This window comes from Canis lupus, chromosome 8 (assembly GCF_011100685.1).
Source record: "Canis lupus familiaris isolate Mischka breed German Shepherd chromosome 8, alternate assembly UU_Cfam_GSD_1.0, whole genome shotgun sequence".
NCBI classification, from domain to species: domain Eukaryota; kingdom Metazoa; phylum Chordata; class Mammalia; order Carnivora; family Canidae; genus Canis; species Canis lupus.
The window spans coordinates 44,186,701-44,198,158 of NC_049229.1; the positions used below are offsets into that span (position 1 = coordinate 44,186,701).

At 53.3% G+C, this 11,458-nt stretch overlaps 1 protein-coding gene across 4 annotated transcripts in view; it reads right to left on the bottom strand.

Annotated features, from left to right (window-relative positions):
- SLC8A3 (solute carrier family 8 member A3) overlaps nt 1-10,051 on the bottom strand; it is a 141,320-nt gene extending 131,269 nt beyond the window's left edge. For all 4 annotated transcript variants that reach the window (XM_038545087.1, XM_038545085.1, XM_038545086.1 and 1 more), the window contains exon 1: nt 10,012-10,051. The gene's annotated coding sequence lies outside the window, so the exon portion shown is untranslated. The remainder of the gene's footprint in view (nt 1-10,011) is intronic.
- Between the last annotated feature and the right edge of the window lie 1,407 nt (nt 10,052-11,458).

Consider the following 11,458-nt stretch of genomic DNA (forward strand, 5'->3'; position numbering starts at 1 on the left):
TCAGTATGTATTTACTGAATGAATAGATACATTGAAAAAATGGCAAAAATAGAAGGCATAATATCCGGTGATTTCTCCCACGCTTGGCAGTGTTCAAATGGAGCATCCCATCTGTCAGGGATGCTGTGAGCAAGGTTTTTCCAAGTTTGAGTAGTATGAACAAAAAATAATCCCCTTTGAGGAGTACCCACTTCACTGGGGAACAGTGACAGAAAATCAAATAATCACAACAAAACAAGTACTAGACATGGAAGTATGTGCAAGTTGCCAAGAGAGCACAGAGAAAGGAAGGCCTAAAGCTGTCTGCAATCGTCAGGGCCGGTTTCATGAACCAAGCCACTATAGATGTAGGATTTGAAGAACGAACAGTAGTTCACTGGGTGGGAGCCAATGCATCTCAAATAAATAACAGAAAGCCCATGCTAACGAGCATGGCAGCCTGAACGAGCAGTGTGTGCTCAAAGAAGGGAGAGCGGTGTGGCGGAAGGACAGGGCACTCGACAGAAGCTGCAGAGGTAAGTGAGGAATAGCTCATAAAAGGCCTCATACACCCAGCCAACGACTTAGAGCATCATTCTGGGGGCAGCCAGGAGACAGTGAAAGTGTGAATCATGAGAGGGACAAGACTGACATTTTTCCTTTGGATAGGAGACCTAGTGTGATGGCAACAGGGAAACCAGGTGGGTGAGTCAGAACAAGGCAAGACCAGAGCAGGAAGACTAGTCCAGAGGCTCTCCCAGCATCTGAGTGTGATGGAACCGGAATCTGAACAGATAGATGCAGCGACAGTGGGCCAGCGGTGGAGGGTGCGGATTTGTGAGCTCTTTCAGAAGTAGAATTAATAGGTTTTGGAGACCAACCAAAAACAGCGGAGGATGGTGAAAGAAGAATGAAGAGGCACAGCAATGACCAAACCACATCAGGCACGTTGGTTCTCCCGCTGGCCCTGCAAAGGTCCTCCTGCATCAGGGATCTCCAGACCCAATGCCATGAAAGCCCAAGAATCAACATAAAACATGCTGAACTTAGATACATGTGTTGCTTTAGGGACATCCTGTAGTCAATGGGGTCATCGAGGGTTCTGGGCTCTCCAGGAAGAGAGCAGGAAAACCCTGGAATTCCACCAAAGCACCCAAGTACTCCCCAGTCTACTCAACATGATACCCATCTGTTGATTCAATTGTCCAGACTGTGATCAGCTCTGGAGATGCAGCGATGAAGCAGGTCTGGTCCCTGCCATGGACCAGTGCATCGAGAAGCACACCAGATCTGAATCTAGATGAGAGCAAAGGGTTTGGGGATTTCTGTGCTCTGGCTGAGAGCATCACAGAAGCAGTGGAGTTGATTTCTCGCGTCTATCCCAAAGGAGCTTATGCAGCGTCACAGAGGAAAAATGAACTCATGGACATATTGCCTCTCTGAAATACTGCTAGCTAAGATGATTCAAAGTATTTTTATTTTTACTTATTTGAGAGAGAGAGAGAGAGCACAAGCAAGGGAGGGGCGCAGACTCCCCGCTGAGCAGGGAGCCCAATGTGGGGCTCTACCTAGGATCCTGGGATCATGAATGGGGCCAAAGGCAGCCGCTTAACCAACTGAGCCACCCAGACTCTCAAATTAAGTCTTTTTAAAAGATCCAAAATATTGTGAGGAACTCATGCCCTAGAGTGACTACAAGAAAGCCAGATTCTGCTCATTGATTCACAAAAGAAGCATGTGTCGAGCATTTACTAGGTGCCTACGATTGTAAGTTTCACTTCTGCCCGGATGTGTTCTCAAATGTATTGAGTGGCAATTAGGTGTCACAGTGTGTTCTAGCTACTGGAGATTTCAATATGCTCTCTCTCTTGCCTGGAATCCTGCAACAGTTGCCAATCTTGCCCCTTCTCTTATAGTCTACTTTCCACAAGACAGCCAAAAATGTCTTTAAAAAAAAAAATCTAAATCAGACCCTGTCATCCTTAGCAACCTCCTCTTCCTGCAGAACTCCGCACCCCCTTACTGACTTCAGCTTCTAACTACTGCCCTGCACTCCCACCACTCTGTTTCGCCCCTGCCTAACTCCACTCTAGCTAAGGTGGCGCTCTCTAAAGTTCCTAGAACACACCAAGCACGCACCTGCCCTAGGACTTTTGCATTTACTCTTCTCTTGGCTTGGAACACCCTTACCCTAAAGATCCCCATAGGTCACTTTCTCATTTCAATCAGGTCTCAGATGCCAGCTTCTCAGAGGCTTGCCCCCTCATCTTACCTGAGCATGATCCCAGCCCTCCCCGTCAGCACTCTCTGGCACACTGCTGTTCATTTTCTTTAGAATACACATCACTTGCTGAAGTTATCGTTGTTTCTGTTTGTCTGTTTACTGGTTTATCATAGACCATAAACCCCATGGTAGCTGGAACCTTGTCCTTCCGGTTCACCTTCTTGATCATAGTATTCTCAGGACCTCGACAAGTGCCTGGCAGGGTGAGTGTCATATTCGCTGAGTGGATCCATGCTGCCTCTACAGGATTAAGTGATATGGGACAGAGGTACCAGTGAGGGGGACTACCAACTTCCTGGGAAGCCGGCTGGTAGAGAGGTAAATGGTTAAAGCCACTGACCTCAGAGAGCAGTCTGTTTCCTCCCTGCAGAAGAACAAGAGCACGCAGTGTTTAGACAGCAGTCCCAACGTTGCTTCTAACATGATTCCTTCTCCGTGCCATGGCCCCCTCATTGGCACCCTACCCACAGTGTGCGGCATAATAATTAGCAACATTTAGAGTGCATCATTCATTCAACAAATCTTAAGCAATACTATGTGCCAATAGTCTACAAAGCCTCCCTCCTCACTCACCTGGACTCATGTAATCCTTTTGTGAGGATGTTCATACAGATGAAACCATGTGGCTCACTCAGTTAAATGCCAAGAATCTCTCTGCCAATTGATAATGGAGCCAGAACCAAACCTTAGTCCTAGGGCTGCCAGAGGTCTCCTTCCACCAAGCCTAAAGGACTATCATTTCAGAAATGAGCAAGAGAAAACGCCCCCTGTCAGGGCTGGGTCAAGGGAATGAGGAGCCCAGGGAGCCCTGAGGGGGTATTGCTCCTGCCCCTCTCTGTTTCCCAGAGAAAGCCACCTGGGCCTTATCTTTCAGGTCACCCACAGAGAGGGCTGCCATCCCCCTGCCCTGTTACCTGCCCATCAAGAGAAAGCTGGTGATTAGCTGCCTTTATGTACCTTTGCCTCGGCTCCTTCTCCAGGAGCCTGATTTATTTTAATGCCATTTAATTTCTCTTAATTTTCCAATGTTGAAATGTGGAATTAAATCATATCATTGCCTGAATAGAGAACAAAGGGGCTCTGGCAAACAGTCAAAGTCATCTCTCTGAGCTATGACTGGGGGATTCTCTTGTACAATCAGCAATAGGACACCGTGGGCCCTCCTTCAACAAGAGGGTGCCAGGGGCAGACTCAGGACTTGGGGCAGCTGTGCACTCTCCTCACTCCTCTAAGGATTCCCCTAGAGGATGACTCCCCCATTAGGTCTTCCTGAGGGGCTCAACATGATTCTTCCAGTCTCACAGGGGAGAGAAAATGCTCGTGTGGCAGGGGGTGGGCACAGGCTCTGGAAAGCTGCTGAGCAAAGTAGTCCCCCATAGATTCTCAACAGAGTCTACATGGCTCTAAATAAGGGGAGCAGTGCGAGGGCTGAGACTAGACTGGCTGAAGTACGTGGGGTCTAGAGCAGTACCAGTCATTCTGTGAATGCCCTGGAGTGTTGTAGTGGGAGGTGACTCTAAGCAGGAGTGCCAACCCAGGGCCACCAGGGCACTCCACCAGCTCAGGGTACTGTGTAGGCCACGCATCCAGAGAGTTGAGTTGGCTGGCCGGCCATGCTGATCTCTAGAAACCCCATGTGATAAGACACACTGGAGGCTTCAACTTGTAACTAGAAGGTTCTGAAACGAAAGATACTGTCAGAACTAAAAGTATTCTCAGTAGGAGGCGATCTATAGGGTGTGGAACAAGCCTCACAGGATATAGAATTGTCAGGCCAAGGGGGTAGCTTAAAAGTCAACACATCCAACATAACCCTTTCTGATGGATAAGGAATTGAAGGCCCACAGAACGGAGTGGGTCTTGTCTGCAGTCGTCAGATAAGAACTAACACCTAAACTTCTACAGTTCAGTGCTTCTTCTGTTACACCACATTGCCTGCTCCTAGTTTGGTTTTTGACTCCACCGCTGGCCTCTTTAATGATAAATGGTGCAGATCCCCTTTCTTGACCTTGTTTCACCGACCTCAAAAATGAGGAAGGTTATTCATTTATTCACTCCTTCATTTTTCACTGAACACCCACTGTGTCTCAAGTATCACATGACAGAGACTAAATGAAAGAAAGCACTTGGTCCCAGAGGGGTGGCAAGACCATGTGCAAAAACAAAGCAACAGGGCAGCCCAGGTGGCTCAGCGGTTTAGCGCCACCTTCAGCCCAGGGCATGATCCTGGGGTCCCAGGATCGAGTCCCACATCAGGCTCCCTGCATGGAGCATGCTTCTCCCTCTGCCTGTGTCTCTGCCTCTCTCTCTCTCTCTCTCTCTCTTTCTCTCTCTCTGTGTCTCTCATTAATAAATAAATAAAGTCTTTTTAAAAAAAAGCAACACACTTCCATTTTAGTAAGTCTAAGGGCCTCACGAAAAACAGAGACCGTGTTATCAAAATTCAGAGGAAGGGGTGGCTCTCCATTGAAGCTCCCCTCAGAAAGAAGCACTTGAATTGAACACCGAGGGGCGGGTAGGCTTCTCAGTGAAAGGTAAACTGTGAACAAAGGCACAGAAGAGGAAAGGACAAGTTTATGGAGGTGCCTACACAGGACCCATAAGATGTGAACCTTGGCTCAGGCCACGGAGGGCTCTGAGTGCAGGCAGGGGGACAGCTGCCAAACATGGGAGGCCCTGCAAGGTTTCTGTGAAGGAAAATGACAGGCCCAGAAGGGTGTTTTAGCGGGGGGATCTTGTACCCGTCTTAACATGAATTGAAGGACCAAGAGGTTGAAGCCGGGAAGACATTAGAAAGCTAATTTATTCAGGATGACAATAATAGCAACTACTTGATAGGGCGATGGTAAAGACTGAATGAGAAAATCAATGAAAAGCACTTTGCAACAGGGTAGCTAACAGGTGGTAAAGGCACAAATGTTGGCTGCTGTTAACAACAACTATTACTGTTATCATGACGATTTTTTAAGAGGTGATCAAATGCACTCAGGTGCTGGTGGGAGGAATAGAGAAGGTGGGGGTGGACTTAATCGACAGCAACAATATTCAGGGATGAAGCAGAGGAGTCAAAGATAAACTCGGGGATTTTTGCCCAAGTGACCAGAAGTTGACTGGAGCCATCCACAGAAAGTGAGAAGTCAAGAGAAGTAGCTCCTAGGGACAAAGGCGATGTCAGTTTAGTAGAAACTCCACTTGAGGAGCTGAGGGGACATCTTGTCAGAGATATTGTGTGAGTGGCTGGAAACAAGACACGGGGCTTGGAGAGCTACAGTGACGGAGGAGTCGCAGGCATGGCACAAACCACGAGGCAGTGCGCCAAGGGGCAGTGGAGAAGGGGACAGCAGGAGGGAGGAGAGACTCCTGGAGAGGAGGTAGAAGGGGGGGACCACGTGGAGAGCTGTGGGTCCCGGAGAGCCAAGAGGGGGAAAGTTTCTGGAGCTAACAGTCAATCTTCTCTGGCAGGGGGCAGGGGGGCAGGGGAGGGATCAGAAACCAAATATTACATTCAGGGAGATGAGATGTCCTTGGTGGGTGACAGTTGGGCAGAAGGTAGAGAAACGTGGGAAAGCTTGGGGCTAAAGGAATGCATGAGTGGTGGCAAAACGGAGACAGATGTTTACTCTAGAAGCTCAAGAGTTTGGTGAAAGCTGCATGGAAAGGGAGCGTGAAGGCGTAGGAGTTAGACAGAGGACATCCTTTTTAGGCTGGGGCCTGCTGAGCCTGCTTACAGTTGGGGGGGGGGGGATCCAGTGCTGGAGGGGAAAGCATGAAAGGCTGGACGATGATGACCACAGAGCCGGGGTTGCCCCTGGGCTCTGTGCCCAAGGGGAACAGAGATCTTTTTTACTCTGACACCAGTGCCAGGAGAGGAGGAGGAACAAAGTGGGGGGAGATCAGGGTGCACGCTGTTTGGCTTCATTCTCTAAGGGGAGCATTACCCTGCATTACCCTGCGGTCCTCTCCTCGCAAGCAATGAGGAAATTACCACAGGGAAGCCAGGGCAGGATTATAGTTTCCAGTCCCACTTCCAGATTCAGGCCCCACATGACCCAGCCCTCCTGCCATACAACCAGGAAAGCATTATTTGTCATTCCAAGTATCAAAGCAGAAAATTTCATCCAGGATGAAATAGAACTGTTGCCTCAGTAGACGTGACTCTGTGTAGCATATCCAAATATCCTTGATTCTGGAATTAGCCTTTATTCACTCTCCACATTATCAAAAACTACACATATGCATATACAAACACATGTGATTCGTCCTGTCTAAATGTCTTGCTCGATAATCGCTATGGATCCAAACATGGATCTAAATCCATTCTTACCCATCCGGGCTCCTTCTTGAGACCTTCCCCAATCTTTGGAGTCTCAGATCTTTGGGGGTTTACCTTTCTCTGCAGCTCAGTAGGCCAGGAAGTGTGTCTTACACCTGCTGGAGCCATTTTTTCCTTTTCCCTTTCAGACAGGTACCCTGTCTAGCACTGGGTTTAGAGTGCCCATTCAAAACACAGACAACCAAACTCAAGCCAATCTCATTTTAAAAAATGGTGGAACATCTTCCTAAAAGAGCAGCTCTGGTATCTACACTTAAACTGAAAGAGGAACCCACTCTCTTAGGCCACCCAGAGGATGCACTGGGCTTCACGGCCTCCCAACTCTTCACCTCCATCTCTCTCCCTATATTCCAGTCTCAACATATCTTCTCAAATGCAAATCTGACTGTGCATTTCCTAAACCCCCAGTGGAAACAGTGAAAATCCTTGGCATGGAGTACCAGCCCTTGTAGGTTTGGCCCCTAGAGTCCTCCAGACTTCTTCCCTGGAACTGTACCCTATGTCTTCAATCATTTGGAAGAGCCTTTATCCACGTTACGTTTGCATGTGGATCCCTTCTGTCCCAACCCTTTCTCCCCACTCCCCCTCCCCACTTCCACCAAAGCCAACCCCTACTCATCCTTTCTTGGTAGGATTAGCTGTCCCTAGAAGTCCTCTTGAAGCCCCTATGGAGAGGTGATCTCTCTACATGCTTCCACTGTACCCGGGATTTACCCTCCACTGAAAGGAATCACTAGTTGATTGTCCCCGCTGGAATGCATGTATGTTTGAGGAAAAGGACCATTCTATTTTATTTGCCTCTATACCCAGCAAATGCCTGGCACAGTAGGCTGTTGTGGAATATTATTGAATAAATAGCTGACTGAGCCTCACCCGATATTTGAGCCTCTAATGCAAAACAACCAGGCTGAGTGAAAAGGAGGTTACCCTCTCTTCTTACCCAATCATGGTAGCTTAAAGAGAAGCCAAGATTCGGGACATGTTCCCCCAAATCCAGATTGTGAGCCGTGACTGGACCACTCAGGCCAAGGAACAATGCCCCCAGTCACTACCCATGGACAATCCCAGCAACCATGCCCAGAGACTATACAAGGTGCCACCTGGCACAGGAACGGGGCAGGGATGGGGCAAGAGCACACTCCCTCAGCCTCAGCATTCCAGATCAGGAAGGAGCTGAAAGGAAGGAAATGGTTTTTACAGGGTCCATTTGATAACTCCGTTCTTTCTTCTCTGACTGGAAGGCAGTACAGCAGATGCCAAAGTGGAGATCAGAGGAGCAGAGCGGAGAGGATGAATAACTTGGCCCTTCCGAGTTCATTCTTCATCCAGTATTTACTGAGCGCTGGTGCTAGGCCCCGCGGATACACTGTGAAAGGACAACAGCTATGTTCCCTCCTTCCATGGAGCTGACTGTCTAGAGGTGGGACTAGCATTACTCGATCACATAAGTAAATTTAATATGCATCTTTAAATTACTTCAAAACAATAGGTTCAGGTTATAAGTGCCCAGAGGTTCTGGCCCAGTCAGAGAAGGTATGGAAGGCTTCCTTGAGGAAGTAACCAATGACCTAAGAGCTGGAAGGAGAACAGGACTACATTTGACAAGAATGGGGTTGGAGTTTAGAGGTGTTGGAAGAACAAGAAAGCATTCCAAGTACAGAAAACTGCATGAATAGCCTTTCCGTCTCCATGAAGTTCAAGAATGATTTCAAGTTCAGATCTGTAGGCCCCATCTGCTTCTTCTCAATCCAACATCCATATTTTATTTTAGAAAAAAGGTTAGGGAGTGGACATGTGTGTGGGGACTGCGTAAAGGAATCGTAGATTCGTAGATGGCAATGAGGAGCTGGGGTGATCAGCCCACACCACGCACGGCACCCTAAGCTCTGGGATCAACCATGCCCCCCTCCCCTGAGGGACCGCAAGGCATGAAAAGGCAGGTTCCTCTCAAACTTGCCAGCCGGTTAAAAAGAAGAAGCCAGCAGGAGGCCGGCGCCCCTATGGAGTGCTCGGATCCCCTATTTCAGGAAGAGCATGGCGCAGCAGCTATATTTGAAAATCGAGGTAAACAAGAGCTCAGCTCAAGTGGATGGGGCACAACAGCTGTGGAAGATTAATCACAGGCGGCTGCAAGTCACCAGGTCGCCGGAGGCCCGGAGGCTTCCCTTTCGGTGCCCCACCAGTAGGCCGGCGGCGTGCCCATCACGTACCCACAAGTCCCTCCGCTCGGGGTGTTTCTTGACCACCGGGGACCTCAGGGCTTCGCAGCCTGCCTTTCTGAGAACCTGCCCCAATTTCAACCCTCTGCCCAGGAGACTGAACCAGCAAACGTTTAGGGTTTTTTAGTCGCCAGAAAAGATAAGTGAGTGAGAGACAGAGAGAGGGAGGGAGGGAGGGAGGGAGGGAGAGAGAGAGAGAGGGAGAGAGAGGCGGGCAGCAAGCGGGTAAATTTATGGCACCGCATTAAAGACATTTGTTCTATTTAACCACCCCCCCTCCACTCCCTCCGCGGTTAAAAATAAAACTCAATGAATAAAGACGAAAAACCGCTTCCTCCCCCCCCCCACCCCCCGGAGCAAATCGCTTTCTTCATCTTCCCCGGGGGCTCGGGTCCTGGGGGCAGGTCAGGCAGGGTCTGCAGAGCAGCGCTAAGCCTCCGAGTGGGGGCCTGTGTGCGTCCGTGTGTGTGTGTGCGTGTGTGTGCTGGGGAGGGTGGCGGGGATGGGTTAGTTATGCACCTCGCGTCTCCCCACCCGGCCGAGGCCCGCCCGGACCCCCGCGGTCCGGAGGGCGCGGGCCCCGAGAACCCCTCCCTCTCCCCGCCCCCTGGGCCACGGCGGGCCGGTGCGCCTGGGCTGCAGTTCCCGACCCGCCGCGCCGGAGTCCCGGGCTTGGGCGCGCGCCCGCGTGTGTGCGTGTGTGTGTGTGTGTGTGTGTGTGTGTGTGTGTGTGTGTGTGCGCGCGGGCGGGCGGGCGCGCGCCGCGGGGTAACGCGCTCGGCTCCGAGCCCCCGACCCCCGCGGGCACTCGCAGCCCCGGGAGCACGGCCCGCACCCAGGCCCCCGCCCGCCCGCCCGCCCGCCCGCGCCGCAGCGTCAGCCTCCCGGGTGCGCACCCGCCGCCCGAGCGCACACACATGCCCGGCGCCTGGGTCTGCGCCCCCCCGCGATCCCCCCCAGACACTCTGCCACCATGCCCCCCCCAGCTCCGCAGACAAAACGTCCACTTTCCGAGGCGCCCTCCCCCCACCTCTTGGGGCACTGAACCCACGGGAAGGCAGCTCGTGGGAATGGTCTTGAGAAATAACTTAATCAGCACCAGCATTCGCCAGCGGGAGCCCTCGGGGGGCATCCCAAGCCCCCAGCCCCGGCCGCCCGCTGCGGGGGAGGGGCAGGAGGCTCACCCCATTACTCACCGTTTCCTCCCGGTCTCCCGAGCGGAGTGGCCAAGCGGGGGGGTGGGGGGGGGAAGGTGCGCGACGCCCCGCCGCCCGGCTGCTCAGCGGCCGCAGAGGCTCATCGCCCCCGCGGGCTGCCCGCCGGCCGCAGCCGCGTCCGGGGCATGTCAGTCGGCAGCCGCCGCCGCCCGCGGGGCTCCCGGGCTCGCAGCCCTCAGCGGGGGGGGCCTGGGGAGGACCGGGGAGAGCCCCCCCCGAGGACCCCCGCAGGAGCCCGGGCCGGAGCGGGGGCTCGGGACTGAGCCCGGGGAGGCCCGGAGTCCCGGGCACCGGCAGCGCGGGGGGGGATCCCTGCCGGGAGGGGCGGGCGGGCAGGCGGGCGGCCCGGCGCGCCCTGGCGGCTCGGAGGGACCCCGGCTCGCGGCCGCGTCGCCGGGGCTTTCCCGGGGCTGGGCGCGCGCTCCGGCTCTCCGCCCGGCACCCGTCACCGCGGAGGGGACGCGCCGAGGGGCTGGTTTCTGGGCGAGCCGCGAGCTTTGCCCATTAAGCTGCAGCAAGAAGCCAAATCAAAAAGCCAATCTCCAAGCCTCCCAACCGAACGTCGCCCTATCAGCTGGGAGCCAGGGAGCCGCGCCGAATGACAAGCCGCGCATATTTATCCTCGCGCGCCGAGGGGGGATTTTCAGATCGCGTCCCGAGCAGCCGCGGGGAAGTGGACCTGGCCTCGCGGCCCCGGGGCCCCGGGGCCCACGGCACCAGCCCGCCCGCCCGCCCGCCCTCGCCCGCGGCCACGCACCCGGTCGCCGGCGCCCCGCGGCGCTCCCGACTCGGCGGCCGGTCCTGACCTGGATTCCGCGGAGCCCGGGGCTCCGGGCGGCGGGCGGCGGGCGGCGGGCGGGGAGGGCGGCCAGGCGGGCGCGCGGCACCGGCTTTCCCCTTGTCCTCAGGAGACGCCGCCTGCAATTCCGAAATTAAGTCTCCACCAACACATCTGTGGTTTTTAAATATAGCAGGGGACGATTACCCAGGCAGGGTCCACCCAGGCCTAAGGGAGGAGTTGAGGGGGATGGAGGTTGGCGGGGGAGGGAAAATAAAACTCCTTTTCCACCGCCGCCACCACCACCTCCACCACCACCACCCCTCTCTTTTTTTCTTCTGTTCTTGGTGCAGAACTCAGCCTGTCATTTTCTCAACCCAAATCAAACAACAGCTTGCGAGAGACGCTTGGGTGAGCGCTGGTATGTTGGCTTTTGGGTTTTCAAGGCTAAAAATAAGAGGGGGGCTGCCTCCCAAATTGCTGCTTACTCTGGGCCCGGAGCCTGGAGGAGAGATGGTCTTTTGATGCAGCAGCAGAACTAGGGTTTGGGGCTTGGCTCAGACAAAGTGTACACACGTAGCCTGAAATCAGATGCCTGTAATTTCTTCTATATTTGTCAGGCGTGGTCCTGGAGGCATGAGGGGTGGG